Genomic DNA, 15,822 nt, shown 5'->3' on the forward strand with positions numbered 1-15,822 from the left:
CTTTATTAGAATATGTTTCTTGGAGTAAGGTAGTATATTGGCTTTTGTGTTTGTATCCCCAGTGCCTAGTCCACTAGAAGGTACATAATACATGCTTAATAAATGTTTTTCTGTTCATTCATTCTTTCCAAGGAGTATAATTCTAGGAAGACGTGGACAAAAGAGAAGAACCCATACCTAGCAAAATATTTATAAAATGACATTTTCTGGTAAGAAGTAACTAGAAAAAATGGGTATGGGTAAATTTGGAAATGGCTAAAAAGCATGAGGTCCATTAATTTTATGGAATATTAAATTATATTAAAAACTTGAAGATGAGTTAAAAAAACGATGTGGAGTAAGTAGGATTTAGAAAGCAATATATGCAATATATAGCTAGGTGGTGCAATGCCAAGCTTGGAGTCAGGAAGACTCATCTTCCTAAGTTCAGTCTGGCCTCAGACACTTACTAGTTGCATGATCCAGGCTAAATCACTTAACCCTATTTGCCTCAGTTTCCTCATCTATAAAATGAGCTGGAGAAGAAAATGTCAAGCCACTCCAGTATTTTTGCCAAGAAAACCCCAAAGGTGGTAACAAATATTTGGACATGGTTGAAAGATGAGTGAAAAAAAATATGCCACTATAATAGTGAAAAATGAAAAGGAGAATACAATGTAATTGCATTTTTTATAACATATGATCTGGGCTAGTTTGGCCATAGAAAAGAAGATGAGGAAATGTTTCCCTCTTTTAACTGAAAAAAGTCTAGAGCTAAGGATATGGAGTGGTATACATGCCATCAGATATGTCAGTGTCATTGGGTTTACTTAATTATTTTTGTCCCTACTTCCTAGGAAGAAGAGGCAATAGGTGTATAATAAAAACTGTAACATTAAAGATGCATCAATGAAACTTAAAACAAAAAAGGTATCATGGTGAATTAAAAAAAAGATGTAGCAAGAATTTGACTATAATATAGATGGTATAAAGGGGAATAAGAAGAAATTAGTCTGAATGGGTGGATGGGGGCTGACTGTAAGAATGTAAATGTCTGACAGCACTTTGTAGTTTATTCCAGATAATATGGAGATTCTTGATAAGAAACAAAGAATAAAAAACTATACATTCTTGGATAGTAATATGCTCTGGCCAAGAGTGAGGCCTGCTACATCTTCTCCCCAAATGGATCCTAGGAGTCTCTGAGAAGTTGGCTGTCTAGTCTCTATTGCTATCAGCTTGAGATCCCACTGACTGTGTTTCCTCCATTGTTATGCATTAGTAATGACTGGTCTCTTATTTACATTTAACCACTTAACATTAATTAGTTTTAACAAAAGGATGTTTACTTCAAAGATATAGGAATCATAGAAGTACATTCGCCCCACTTCTCAACATCTCACTAAAATTTCCTTAAATCTCCTCATCTCTAGGGTGAGCAACTCTTGGAATATTTTCTACCATACATGGTCCACCTAGTTTACACCTAACTTCATGGTGACTGTGGAGATAGTCTAATTCTCATGTATGAGTGGGTTGATTTCCAAAGGTCACTCCTTGGTACTGAGGGGAATGATGAAGAGTTTTCTGCAAAATTCAGCATGGAGTCAGACTCCTAGATTTCCAGAAGATTGCTACCCTGATCTTTAAAATTCATAAGATTAGAGCCTCCTTCACTCATGATGGAAAAATAATACATGGGAATGGAAAGAATCAAAACTAGTTTTCATAGAAAGCAGGTGAAGAGAAAATAGCCAAAGTTTTGATCACTATTAGATTTTTAAATTATCCTTAGTCAAAAAAGTCCCCTTCTTACTACATTTTAGCCAGATCAGAACCAGTTACCATTTTACAGGCATTCTCCAATGCCTCTATAAGGTACTTCCACTACATGTCATCATAACTATCCAGGAAGCAGGTTCTCAAGATTCTTGCACAAAAAGAAAAGCCATCAGAGGCTCTTTATGTATGTATCAGTCATTGTCACATGTTACACTGGGATATCCCAGCTCCATTGGCACCCTGAAAAACCACAAAATATAATAAGCCTCTTTGCCGTCTGAGAAAGAGGACTAAGTTTCCCAATATCCTGGTAAGGGCAACTCAATAAAAAGGAGTCAATTTTAAACACTTAATCTATATTTAGGATTGAATAGCAGTGTTTTATTTCCTTCAGCCCCTTCAAATAAATTAATATAATTTAATATATTTAAATATGTCTTTTGACAGGAATGTGTCATTTTTTAGATGTCCACTACAATAAGTTCTTCCCAGGGGAAAAGAGCCAACGTGCTCAGTATTTGACACATATGGCATTCCTTAAGAATTGAATGGTTGTGATTATGATCATTTCTGGAGACTCAGGCTATGTCAGGTCTTTTAGTGGAAGTATATATCATGGAAATGAACACAAAATTTCCCCCAGATTACTCATTATTTTGACTCAGACAGGGGAAAATATTTAATTTTATTAAAACTAGATATTTAAATGTTTTCAAGCTTATTGTAGGGGAAAATAAAGTTGAATTTTTAAGGTTCCAACAAGACACAAAGTAGGGTTTCCTATTTAAAATATATTGTTTCTAATTATTAAGACTAATAATGACTTGAGGACCTTGTTGATTCCCCATGGCACTACTATTGCAGATGGAACTCGGACACTGATGAATGTTGCCCAGAAAAATAAAAAAACAGTAGGAGGGCTATGGAAATATTCACCAAGATCAAATTGAGAAACGTTCAGGTACTAAGAATCTGTGAAAAGAAATCTTAATTGAGGAGATGGCAATTCAGAGACACAGGCGAAGGAAATCATTGTTAAGTCATTTAGCTTTTGCCCTATAGGAAGAAAACAATTTAATGGGCAAGACATTGCTGCTACAGTTTGTCTCAGGTATCTATTAGAACATCCACTTGTGTCTGAGTCAATGATAAGCTCCAGTAAGACTGTGTTTTAGGAAATGCACATAGGTTATTATAGCTATCTAAAAATAATGATGTGCTGACGTATTTCTAATATTTCATATTTTAAAGAAACTTTAATTAAAGCAATTCAATACATATTTATTAAATACTTCCATATACCAAGAAATGTTCTCCATAATAGAAATCCAAAGGTTAGATAAGGCATGGTCCCCTCAGTTAATCAGGGATCAGCCTGCTGTAGTTGAAAGAATACTTAGCTTGGCATTTTTCTAAGCATTTCTCCTCTTATTCCAAAATCATATAGTTCAATGATTAGCCTCCAGTACTTTTGCAGAAGCAGAGTAGGGCTTCAAGCTTCTTCAGCACTCTACATGAGATATTCAACTCAGGATCGTATCATAATAGATTTAAGGCCACACAGGACCTAAAAAACTTACCTAGCCCCATTTTCTCATTTTGCAGATGAGGAAATGTAAGGTCCAGAGTGATTTGTCCAGGGTTAAACAGAAAATAATTGATGGGGCAAAAATTGAACTTAGGTTCCATCATTCCAAAGAAACTGTTCTCTCTGGTTTCCATACATACTGTGTCTCATGAAACTCAACATCATATATATGTAATAAATTAATATTTGAATATACCCCTAGGTTACCTTATAACTCAGGATAATGAGAATGAAAATTGGCTGTATCAATACCAGGCTACTTCTTTGTAGCCATGTAGATTATGTGTGATATATGATCAAAATCTAAAAACCTGATACTCATTTCTCTTCTGAGATATTTCCAAAATAAACTGTTAATGGTGTATAGTAAATTTCTCTCCAGAGAAATATATTCCTACCACCACCTTCCCCCAAGAAAGCAAGCAAAGCAAAACCTATCCTGTAGCAAGAAGGAGGAATTAGACAATTCTTGCACTCCATTGTGTGTTAAGAGAATATGAGGAAGGCCCCCAGCATGTTTGATGGATAATGCATCATATGTTTATGGGAGGACAAGGACAAAGCTCACATAGGATGACCAGCATGGATAGACTGTAATCTGCATAGATGGAAGAATTATTCACTTACGTTGATGAAATAATAGATTGATTGGAATTGGGTATTGGATTGTGCTGAGATTTGTAGAGTAATTTAACACACCAAAATTTCAAGATTATACTCTGTTTCTAACCTCCTAATCGACAAAAATTAAAACCAATATTTTAAATATTAATAAGAATATTTGAAAAGCCTTAGAAAGGGATCTAGCAGCATGATTTATGTCTATCAAGAACACACAGTATACCAGAGAATCTAGTGTTTGTATGAACTTTTGAGAAGAGTAGAACTGGAGTAACCTGATGGTTTTATCAGTATGAGTGACGTGGAAACTGTTTAGACACAAATTGACCCTAAGTTCTGTCTAGGGAAATTATCCCTCCCTTTTGGTGGTGAGATCAGTATGACTAGGTTTTCTGGTTCTCTGAAAATAAGTGTTCTATGGAAACAGAACACAATGAATAGATTTACTTTAAGCTACAGTCAGAAGTGTTCTCTCAACTCTTCTATTATTAGGCACACAAACATCAATTGTCATAGGTGGATGAGCCCAACAATAGTTATGCACCTCTAAACTAAACCTAACAAATACTTACATAACATTCACTCAAATGACTTGTAACCTTCAATTTCCAAATGTTGTTCTCTCCAATGCTCTCAACAAATCCTAATGCTATAGTAATCTATTTACTTAAATTAGTGTCCTGCCTCAGAGAACATCAAAGTGCTTCACAATCATTTCTGAAACATTATGCTGGGTAAGGCTGTGACTTGCTTTAGGGTAGTGCAATGAGTCCAGCCAGAGTTGTTGCAAATCATCACCATATTTTGTCACGGTTTCTCCTTGGTGGTAAGCATGAGACCTAAGTACTGACTATGAAAGGCTAGAGTTTTTTTTTTTACTTTTCTTAAAAGATAATATTTTGTGTTTGTGTTTTTTCTTATAATTTTCTTCCCTTAAATGAGGGAAGACAAAAGTGATTATGTATGTGTGTGTCCATATTTGTGTATCTATCAATCATCTATCTGTCTCTCCATCTATCTATCTATCCATCCATCTTTTATGTGCCTTTTATGCTCAGCAAAGTGTAGAGACTTAATAAAGGCTTGTTGAATGCTTGACCGCAGAGGAGATAGAATTTTCTTCCCCCCAACTCCCTTTCAGAGATGAAGAGTCCACCAGGTGAAACATTGCTTTTATGGTAAGATTTTTTTAATATATTGATTGATTTTGCTGAGTTTCCCCTTCTTCCTCTTTTTCTATTTTTTTTCAAGTCATTGTTATATGGGATGTTACTAGGGGGAGAGGAGAGAAAAAAGTACGCAGGGAAAAATGTAGGCAATGTAAAAACAAAATTATTTTCAAAAGAAAATCCTTCTTAAAACTCAGTTCTTTTTGAATAGAATAGGATTGGATTGAATTGAATTGAATATTTTAAAATACTTAGTAATTGAGATTTCCTTATGAAGCTGATGAATCAACCAGAGTAATAGGAAGATAAGTTTATGAATGTATTAAGGCACTAACAAATACTATCACGATCCTGTTTTATTGCCTTTTAAGGGTGTCCCTGGTAGGCTATTTGCTTATTCCTAATGAGGCCTTTTCAGTTTTATGGCCCCTATAACTCTGGACAGCTGGAGCCTTGCCCTCTAATGTGGGTCTTACAAGTGTCAATGCACTCTGGGAGGGAAGACAAGGGTAAGTATCTAAATCTTTAATAATCTTCTGAAACGGATACATGCAAAATTAATCAGTAAAGTTCTATCTTTTATTTCAGAAAGATTTACAGTATTTGCATTAGAATTAGCCTCTTTTCTAAGATGTTACATTTGTCCTTGGCAGCTGCTATGGGACTATTCATCCATTCCTCCCAGGAAATGTTCAATTAGGTGGCAAACAATATCCAAAGTCCAAGAGCTATTTGTATTAATGTGCTTTTAATGTTGTCCACAGGAGAAAACAAGTAAGAGACCATGGGCCATTTTGCTGAGCCAGCAATGCTTTGGACCAAACTAACCCTGAAAAATCCTGGGATCTGATCTATTCTGGGGAATCTTGTTATATAACAGAATATTTATATCCTTTTGTCTCCTTAGAATTGACAATGGTCAGCAAATGTGTATAACACAGTTCCTCTGATTAGAATTGAAAGAAAGAACATAATACTGTAGATTTAGGGACCTCTTTAGAAGTCATCAAGATGAACCCTCTCATTTTAAGTAGCCTGAGGTCCAGAGTGGTTAAATGACTTGTCCAAGGAAGGGCAGCTAGCAGGAGTCTGAGGTGAATTTGAACCCAGCTGTTGTTCACTAGGAGTCTAGCAATATCCTACACTATTACAATATATTACCTAGATCAGGTGTGGGGAACCTGCAGCTTTGAGGCCACATGTGGCCCTCTAGGTCCTCAACTGTGGCTCTTTGACTGAATCCAAACTTCACAGAAGATAATCACTTTATAGTAATAAAGCACAGATTTGACCATGTTACTTCCCTTCTCCAAAATCCTTTATAGATCCCTATTCTATCACCAGAATAAAATATAAACTTCTTAGTCTAACAATTAGTGCCCTGAAATCTATCTCCAGACTTTTTTAGACTAATTTTTCATCATTCCCCTTCGTGTTTCCTAATTGCCAGTCAAATTGACCTACCTGCTGTTCCCCAAACTCAGCATACTGTTTCCCATTTTTTCATAGACTATGCCACATGTTTGTAATGTATGGCCTCCTCAACTCTGAGTCTTATAATCCATGTAGTTTTATTTGGTCATCTCAGTCATGTCCAACTCTTTGTGGCTCCATTTGGGTTTTTTTCTTTTTACCAAAGATATTGGAATGGTTTGCCATTTCATTCTGCAGCTCATGTTTACAGATGATGAAATTGAAGCAAACACATTTAAGTGACTTGCCCAAGGTCGCACAAGCTAGTAAACATCTGAGGCCAGATTCGAATTTAGGAAGATGAGTCTCCCTGACTCCAGGTCTCAGACTATCCATTGTGCCACCTAGCTTCCACATATAATCCTTTAAAGCTCAGTTAGGGTATTACTACTTCCTAGAGAAGTTTTTTCTTGATTGCTTTTCATCATTAGTGCTATCTCATCCTTCAGTTTATCTCATATTGTGCTTCCTTATCTTTGCAAAGGTTATATGCTCCCAACAGACCATATGCTTACTGAGGACAGGAAAGATTTTCACATTTGTGTTTACATTACCAGCACCTAGTATATTTCAGGTGTGTGTGTGTGTGTTTGTGTGTGTGTGTGTGCGTGTGTGTGTGTGTCTGTGTGTAGGTTGAACAGATATCTCATTTGTGTGAAATGCTCTTTCTTGCAACATGTTTTTTACACGTGTGTGTACACATCATTACAATTAGGTGCCTGTTCTGTTACAGTCTTAGAGAGTTAACCTAAGATAGAGAGAGATTAAAGGACTTGTTGTAGGTCACACTGTTAATATGTCTGAACACCAGGACATGCACCCAGGTCTTCCTGACTCCAAGTCCAATCCTTTATTATGTAATGTTGCTCCTCATCTTACCCTCACCACATACTTTAGTAAATGCATGTATCCATGCATGAATGCAATGGCACGTGAGAATAGGGTGGTCAGAAGGAACACTTGAAGCACTCAACTTCTAGGAATATCTCACAGCTATAAAATAATGGTAAAGATGAGCAATATATATGAAAATAATGTGCAATAGGTTGGAGATGAAGTGGCTTTGGTGATTATAGGCTTGTTGTAGACTGAAGCTAATCTGCAATTATCCCTCTAACATTAGGTGGTACTGTAGATAGAGCACTGGGCCTGAAGTAAGGATAGACCTGAGTTCAAATCCTGCCTCAGACACTTACTAGCTCTGTGACTCTGGGTAAGATTGAAATTCCACCAGACTCAGTTTTCTCAACTATAAAATGAGAATAATAATACCCTCTATCTCAAAGATCAAAGGAGATATTTGTAAAGTGCTTAGCACAGTGCCTAGCATATAGTAGGTTCTCAATAAATGTTATGTGGTCTACATGTGAATATGATAAAATCTCTTCAAATTGGTTCATTAATATTTATATCATATAATGTTGGATAATATCCTTTTAGTAAGACATCTCTGGGAAACAAAGTAATTGTTCCTTTATTTTCTTTTCCTCTTCGCTCTCAATTTAAACATATGGAGAAAGAAGAAAAAAATCATTTGAAATTGGAAATGAAAGTCCAAAATTACCATGCAGTATAGACTTACAAAATATTGTATTCTTGGGGTGCAAAGAGATCTTCAAAGTCATCCAGTCTAGTTAATGTCCATACCTCAATAAAGGATTGCCTTCTATAATAATAATGATTTTTTTGTAACTCAATTGGTTAAAAAAAAAGCCAGAACTTAGCTATCCAAACAAGTCTTGTCTCCTTCATTTATCAGGATGTAATATTCCTGTGATTCCATTGGCAAAGCATGTTATGATGTTGCACTTTTAGAGTTGCCTTTAGAGCCAGTGGAATGCTCATTTGAATATCCTCATTGCTGTCAAATCTTTATATTTCAGGGTAGAATTAACTCTGCATAAAGGTCAAACATTGCTATGATCTAAGTCTGGTAGATAAAATGGGTTATCAAACTTGATTAGACTATTTAAGATCTTCCAAAGAGGTCTAACTAATATAATAATAAAGCCAATTTTCTTGTCTGATAGCTTTTGAGGGCAATTATACAAAAGAACTTGAAAAAAATATTTGGAGTTATATAAGCGTCCCTAATATAAAAGTATAGGCTCCTGAGGTGACTACTTTGAAGGACTATTATTGTTTGTTCTTTGATTCAAAGAGGACCAATGACATCACAGGGTGATGTCTTGACTTGCTTGTGAATTGGATTTAAGTGAGGCAGTGGCACAAAGTTGTTAACCTCATTCTCTCTTCCAGAATCATCAAAGTCAAGTGTCAAGACAGAAGTCAGGGTAACTAGCAATGACCCTGGATGGAGTGAATAACTTTGGCATCTTCAACGTCTGACCAGGCTCTAAGATCTCCACAGCACTTGCTTAAGTTGCCTTCATGACCCTTGGAAAAAAAAAAAGTTCTCATTTGCCCATTCCACCACAGGCAGTTTTCACATGCATGGGGTAGACATATCACGAACTCACCAACAGGTTTGAGGCCTGTCAGTTTTACTCAACCTGGTTTAGCCCCATCTGCTGAGCCAATTTTATTGGGGTGTGGCCAATGAGTATGATACAGTTTCTTGAGGCCACAAATGAGAGTTGAGTGACAAGTAGACACCAAAGGTGGGCTAGCAGTCTTGAAAAGGGCTCAGAAGCCCTCACACCAGTGGTGCTAGTCTTCTCTAAACACCCCATACACTTTCAAGGATAAGGCAGTTTAACATAGAAGTTCTAATACATTTGCTGAGAAATTAGCACATTTCTGTAATGCTTTGAGATCTAGAAAGACAGAAGTCACATGCATCATTACCTCGGTTTAGTAGATGTGAAAACTGAGACTCAAAGCATTTAAATAAGTTATTCACATTTCAAAACTAGAATATATCAGCAGTTTTTCCAAACCTTTTCATTCCTCTTCAAATCTCTTATCCCCCTTCCCCATTTTCAGATGAGAACCTTGCTTCATAATCTACAGAAAAAAAAAATTGAGGGCATCCACTGTGAGCTTCCTCTTCCACCCTCTTCCTCATCTCCTATCACTGAGATACCTTCTACAACTTTCTCCTCCTTCACCCCATCTCACATGATGAAGTGGCCTTACTCTTTCCAAAGCTAATTGATCTCCATTTGTCAAGTGATCTTATTTCATCCTGCCTCTTCCAATAGACAGCCTGACATCCCTTCTCTTTCCCTTATTTTCAATCTCTCCCTCTGTACTGGCTCATTTCTTACTGCTTACAAACATGTTCATGTCTTGCCTATCCTGAAAAAAATCTTCACGTTATCCTTCAATTCCCACCAAATATCAACATGTATCTCTTCTGCCCTTTGTAGCTAAACTCCTCAAAAAGACTATCTGCAATAGGTGCTTCCACTTTCTTTCCTCTAACTTGCTTTTTAACTCCATACATTTTGGCTTCTGACTATCATTCCACTGAAACAGCTCTCTCTGTAGTTACTAATCATCCCTTAGTAGTCAAATCCTATGGCCTTTCCTCAATCCTAACTATCCTTGACTTCTCTGCAGCCTTTAACACTGTTGAGCACTCTCTCCTCCCATCAAGGACGCTTTTTTCTCTCTAGGTTTTCAGGACACCATTCTCTCCTGGTTCCTCTTCTACCTATGTGGCATTTACTTTTATCTCTTTTGTTGACTCCTCTTCCAGAACATGCCCTCTACTGTTAAGTGTCCCCCAGGTTTTGTCCTGGTCTTTCTTCTCTTCTCCCCCCTACATGATTTACTTGGTGATCTCAGAAGCTCCTATGGTTTTAATTATCTCTATGTTGATGATTCTCAAATCTACCTATGCCACCCCAATTTCTCTGCTGATCTCAAATCTTACATCTCCAAGTGCCTTTCATACATCTTGAACTAAATGTCCAATAGGCTTCTTAAATTCAGTAGGTATAAAGGAAAGCTCATTATTTTGTCCCCAAACCCTGACCCATTCCTACTTTTCCAATTACTGTGGAAGTCAACACCATTTTCCCAGTTTCTCAGATTCACATCCCAGGAGGCATCCTGGAATCATCACTATTCACTCTGCCATATCCAATCTATTGCCAAGATTTGTCTATTTCACATTTAGAATATCTCTCTAATACATCCCCTTCTCTCCTCTGACACAAATATCACTCTAGAGCAGGCTCATTACATCATACCTAGATTTTGACAATAACCTGTTGGTGGGTTGGTCTGCCTCAAGTCTCTCTCCACTCTGATCCATCCTCCATTTAGCTACTGAAGTGATTTTTTCCTAAAGAATAGGTCCAATCGTGTCATTGTCCCTACTCAGTAAAATCTAGTGGTTTCATATCACTGTGAAAAGAAAATACAAAATGCTTTGTTTTGCATTTGAAGCCCTTCTTAACCTAGCCCCTTCCTCCCTTTCTTACCTTCTTACCCCTTATTCCCTGACACATACTCTTCCAACAGTAACACTGGCTTTCTGGCTATTACACCAAACAAGATACTCCAGTTCAGGCTCCAGGCAATTTCTATGGCCATCCTCCAGGCATTTCTTTCTGGTGTTCCCCCATGCCTTGAATGCTCTCTCTCCTCTGCTCCAACTATTGACCTCCTTGGCTTCCCTGAAGTCCCAACTAAAATCTCACCTTCCACAGGATGCTTTCCTCAACTCCTTTTAATTCCGGTGTCTTCTCTCCATTAATTATTTCCTATTTATCCTGTTTATAGTTTGCTTTGCATATATTTATTTGAATGTTCTGATTCCCACTAGATTTTAAGCTCCTTTAGGGTGGGGACCATTTTTTGTCTCTTTTGGTATTGCCAGGTGCTTAGCTTACTGTACCTGCAACATACTAGGTATTTAATAAATATTGACTGATTTTATCCAAGAGGCAACAGGAAGTCACTAGAGCTAGTTGAATCACGAAGTCATACCGTCACATATGTGCTTAAAGAAAATTACTTTGGCTGCTGTGTAGGATAGACTGGACTAATAGGGAATGAAACTCAGGTTCTCTGATTCTAGCTTCAGTAGTCTCACATGATGTATCCTCTATTTACTATGTTTACTAGATTATTAATATTTCTCAAAGACAAGGAAGGGTAGTTCTTTCAGATGCATAATGACAAAATAAAGTCATTTGTACATATGTATCATTTTCTACTCCCTTTTTAGACATATACTTTGACCTGATTTCTCTGGAAACATCTGCATTTAAGGGAGTGATACTTTTATATGATTAACAGGAGTAATGTAAAATAATCTTTGTCTGCCTCAGTTTCCCCATCAGTAAATAGGTATAGTAAAGGCACATATCTCCCAAAGTGGTTACAAAGACCAAATAAGATAGTATTTTGTAAAGTGCTATATAAATGCTGGCTATTAAATATAGCTAGGTGGTTCAGTGAATAGAGTTTTAAACCCGGGGTAAGGAAGACCTGAGTTTAAATCTTGTCTCAGATACTTACTAGCAATGTGACCCTGGCCAAGTAATTTAACTTCTGTCAACCCCACTTTATTCATCCATAAATAGGGATAATAATAGCACTTCCTGCTTAGGGTCGTTAAATGGATAAAATGAGAAAATATTTGTATAATGCTTCGCAAACCTTACTGGTCTATAGAAATGCTAAATACTTATTTGTTTATTTTTTCTGAAATTTACAGAACTAGGTACTGAAAAAAGATTTTTTAAAGGTAAGTTTTAAAGGTTCTTTACTTCATGGTGTTTAAAATCTATTAAGTGTGATATATTATTATTTGGCTATGTGACTTTTGTTTCTATATAGGCCCCCTCCCACTTTTCCTTAGTTATTAGATTCTTTCAGTATAAATTCTTGATTATAATGTGTGCTTTAGTGACTCATAATTGAGTTTTCGCATTTAACTTTATGTATTTAAGGTCTAGCGGATACCACTTTCTAGAAAATGTGTGTGCGTGTTTTTCCAAGCTGACACATACTTGGGGAAAAATGAAAGGCCCAACTAGTAATTTACTCTGAAAGGATTGTACGTCTTTGTGAGTCATGGGCAGCATGTGGTCCAGGGTGTGGGTGGAAGCTTCCATGCCAAACGATTCTAATGATAACTCATCAAGCAGGACAGCAAGTACAATAATCTTGTGCTACTATAGATTCAAAGCTACTGTGCAACTCCTGGTAGGAGGTAAAAAAGAACTATAAAGTGGGAGGAATTTAGCAACCTTATATTAACTTCACCATTTAACATTGAATATTTAACCATCAAAATCGGTATTGAGCACATATAAAATTTTTCTAAAAGGACAGAATGCATTTATTGTGTAAGACAGGATTTAGCCATTTTCACAGCACCTAAGTAAAAGATTACTAGGGATGCTTCATAGATGTTTCTGTCTACTACTAGATTCCTTACAGCTCCTCTTTTTTCATTTACATGGCTGTTTCATATAGAAGTTGCCTAATCGTGAAGCCAAAAAGGAGTCATTATTTACTTCGGAGAGTAGAATTAGAACCACTACGTAGAGGTTACAAAGAAGGTCACAACTGCTTTCTAGCTGCTTTGTGAGGTAGTCTTATGAAGGGCTTAATCAGACAAAGCTGAATGACCACCTGTCAGGGGTATGGTAATAGGCAATTATAGGTTTGTATTAGAATCCATCATCTCTGATGTCAGTTCTGGTCATGATAGGGGCCTGGGCTATTTTGATGATCAGCTTTGAACACTATAGTCAGTGGTGTGAGGCTAAATGTTTAACAATGGCTCCCCAGAGGAGAAAATGTTTTAATGGCATACTTTTAAATTTAATCTGTATTATTAACATTTTCTCTGTCATGTTCTTAGGTCTAGACAATCGACAAAACAATAGATCAAGGTGAGATATTAACTGATTTCTGAAGTGCAAATATTCCCACTGAAAATTTAACAATCAGCTCTCTTGAGCTGGTACAAGCTAATTCCAGCCCACCCCTCTCTATAATTGAATATATTATTGAAGAAAAAAATTATAAAATTGCCTAGTATTAGATTTTCCAGAACTGTTTTACCTGATAAAGCATAGGAAAAGTTCAATATAGGTCATCTTAAAATTCCACAGGGAGTGTCCTCTGGAAAAGCCTTCATGTCCAGGACAACAGATTTGGCAAAACCATGCTGAAGAGAGAAGTGCCAGCCTCCTCTTCCCATTCATTCTACTTTTTCTCATGTTCTTCCTACTCCTTCATCTCCTTTTATTCTCCTTTCCCTCCTTCTTCCTCTTCCTCCTACTCTTCTCCTTCCCCCTCCTCCTCCTCCTCCTGCTCCTTTTTGTCTTCCTTTTCCTCCTCTAGCTCCCTCCCTCCTCCTCCTTCCAGGCTGTAATATTTTCCACATCAAGCACAGACTGAGTTCAACAGATTTCTCTGAAGATCTTGGAACTGCATTTGGAAACAGAGCACCTGGGTTAAAATCCCATTTGCTATTTATTTTTTAACCAGGACACTTTATCTCTGTAGGCTTCATTTTCCTCATTTATATAGTGGCAATTATAGGCCTTACTTCACAGAGAGGTGCTGTGTGAGGATTAAAGGAGGTAATATGTTGAAAGCATTTGACAGGCCATGAAATACTTTATGAATACAAATTATTACTGTCATAACAATCCTGCCCTGACCTGTGAGTTTTGGGGTATAGGCAACAACTGTCCCGGATGCAGTTTGATTCTGCTGTGTAACTTAGCAATCTGAGAGTTGTCTGAGACATTAAGAGGTTAAATGCCTTTCCCTAAGGTTCCTAGTCTGTGCCAGACATTGTGCTAAGTGTTTTATAAATATCTCATTTGATCCTTTAAAAAACCTTGGAATAATATTCATTAAGGACACTATATTCAAGAGAAATTTCACATTCCAGGATGACGAATGCTGACATGGATGCTGTTAAGCCTGAATTGAAAGAGAAAACACAACTGAATAATCAGGTGTCAGAACTGCAGCACACACTTGAAGCTCTTTCTGCACAAGTTGATACAGTCATGAAAGTCTGAAACTGAAATCAGAAAAACAAGTTCTTGGACAGTCTACAGAAAATCTTATGTCTCTTTCTAGTGCTCTGCAGACAACTGACACAAAAAAGCAAAAGGAAGTAAGGATTTGGTCCCTGTTTTATTTGGTATTGCTGCTGGGCTTATTAATTTTTTCTTGTTTTCAAACTACATAGGCTCTCTACAAGTTCCAAAATATGAATTTGTGGCTCTTTTGAATGCTTTTGAAGATACAGCAGAAGTAGACAAAGTTAAGAGAATTAATATCACTGGAGGTACCAGTAAGTTTGTGTATATGTTGGACTTTGAAAATATGCAAATGTATTCATGAATTTAATTTTTTTTCTTATATTTGTTAAGAAAGCTTGAAAATGGATGTTTTGTCAATATTGGATTTAATTTGTAGGGTTAAGCAAATGGCTGACATTACAGAATCACTTATAGCTGGAAGTTAACAAAATAACTTCCATTTTCTGGAAAAGTGACTAAAATTATATTCTAAAATGTGGAAAGCTTTATCTAACTTAGCAACCACTGTATGTCTATTTCCATTGTGTCTTTTTGTTCTTATCACCACTTACCATAATATTTTTCACTTGTCTATAAAATATTTTTAAATATGAAAACCAAACTTTAGCTGTTTAAGCTAAAAGAAAATTAAAAAAAACTTTTCTCAACTAGGAGATATGCTAAATTATAAATTGATGAATTAGGCCAGTTGGCTTGCCCCTAACAAACTCAAGAAAATAGACAAATGGTGTAAAAAAATTAGTACTTTTGGAACCTTTACTTGCTATGAAAAAAATTAATATATTTCTGGAATAAGGATATGTTTTGTAAAAATAATTCCAAATCATATCTCAAAATATATAAGAGCAATTGTAATCTAATTAACTCCAAATTCATCTCAATTCCTGGCTAATATTTGTTCTCTTTGATCCATGTTCAGGTTGACTTGTCATTTGGAAAGGAAAAAAATATGGTTGGTAGGTTTTGTAAGTGTTTTAAATCTGACTGACTATCCATTAGCTAAATGTCAATTTTCATGGTTTCCAGACTCCAGAAAGAGTTGTTTCATTTCTGTCATAGCTGACTCTTTGTGACCTCATATTTCTGGGTGTTTTTTTGCTTTCGTTTTTTGGCAAAGATACTGGAGTGGTTTGTCGTATTTTTCTCCAGCTCATTTTACAAACGAAGAACTGTGGCAAATAGAAATAAGTAACTTGCCCAGGGTGACACAGCTACT

General features: G+C 36.4%; 1 pseudogene; it reads left to right on the plus strand.

The window, feature by feature from the left end:
• The first annotated feature begins 14,372 nt into the window (after positions 1 to 14,372).
• On the plus strand, positions 14,373 to 14,945 carry LOC118835786 (annotated as a pseudogene).
• The last annotated feature ends 877 nt before the right edge of the window (positions 14,946 to 15,822 follow it).

The sequence above is a fragment of the Trichosurus vulpecula genome, chromosome 1 (genome assembly GCF_011100635.1).
Source record: "Trichosurus vulpecula isolate mTriVul1 chromosome 1, mTriVul1.pri, whole genome shotgun sequence".
Classification (NCBI taxonomy): Eukaryota; Metazoa; Chordata; class Mammalia; order Diprotodontia; family Phalangeridae; genus Trichosurus; species Trichosurus vulpecula.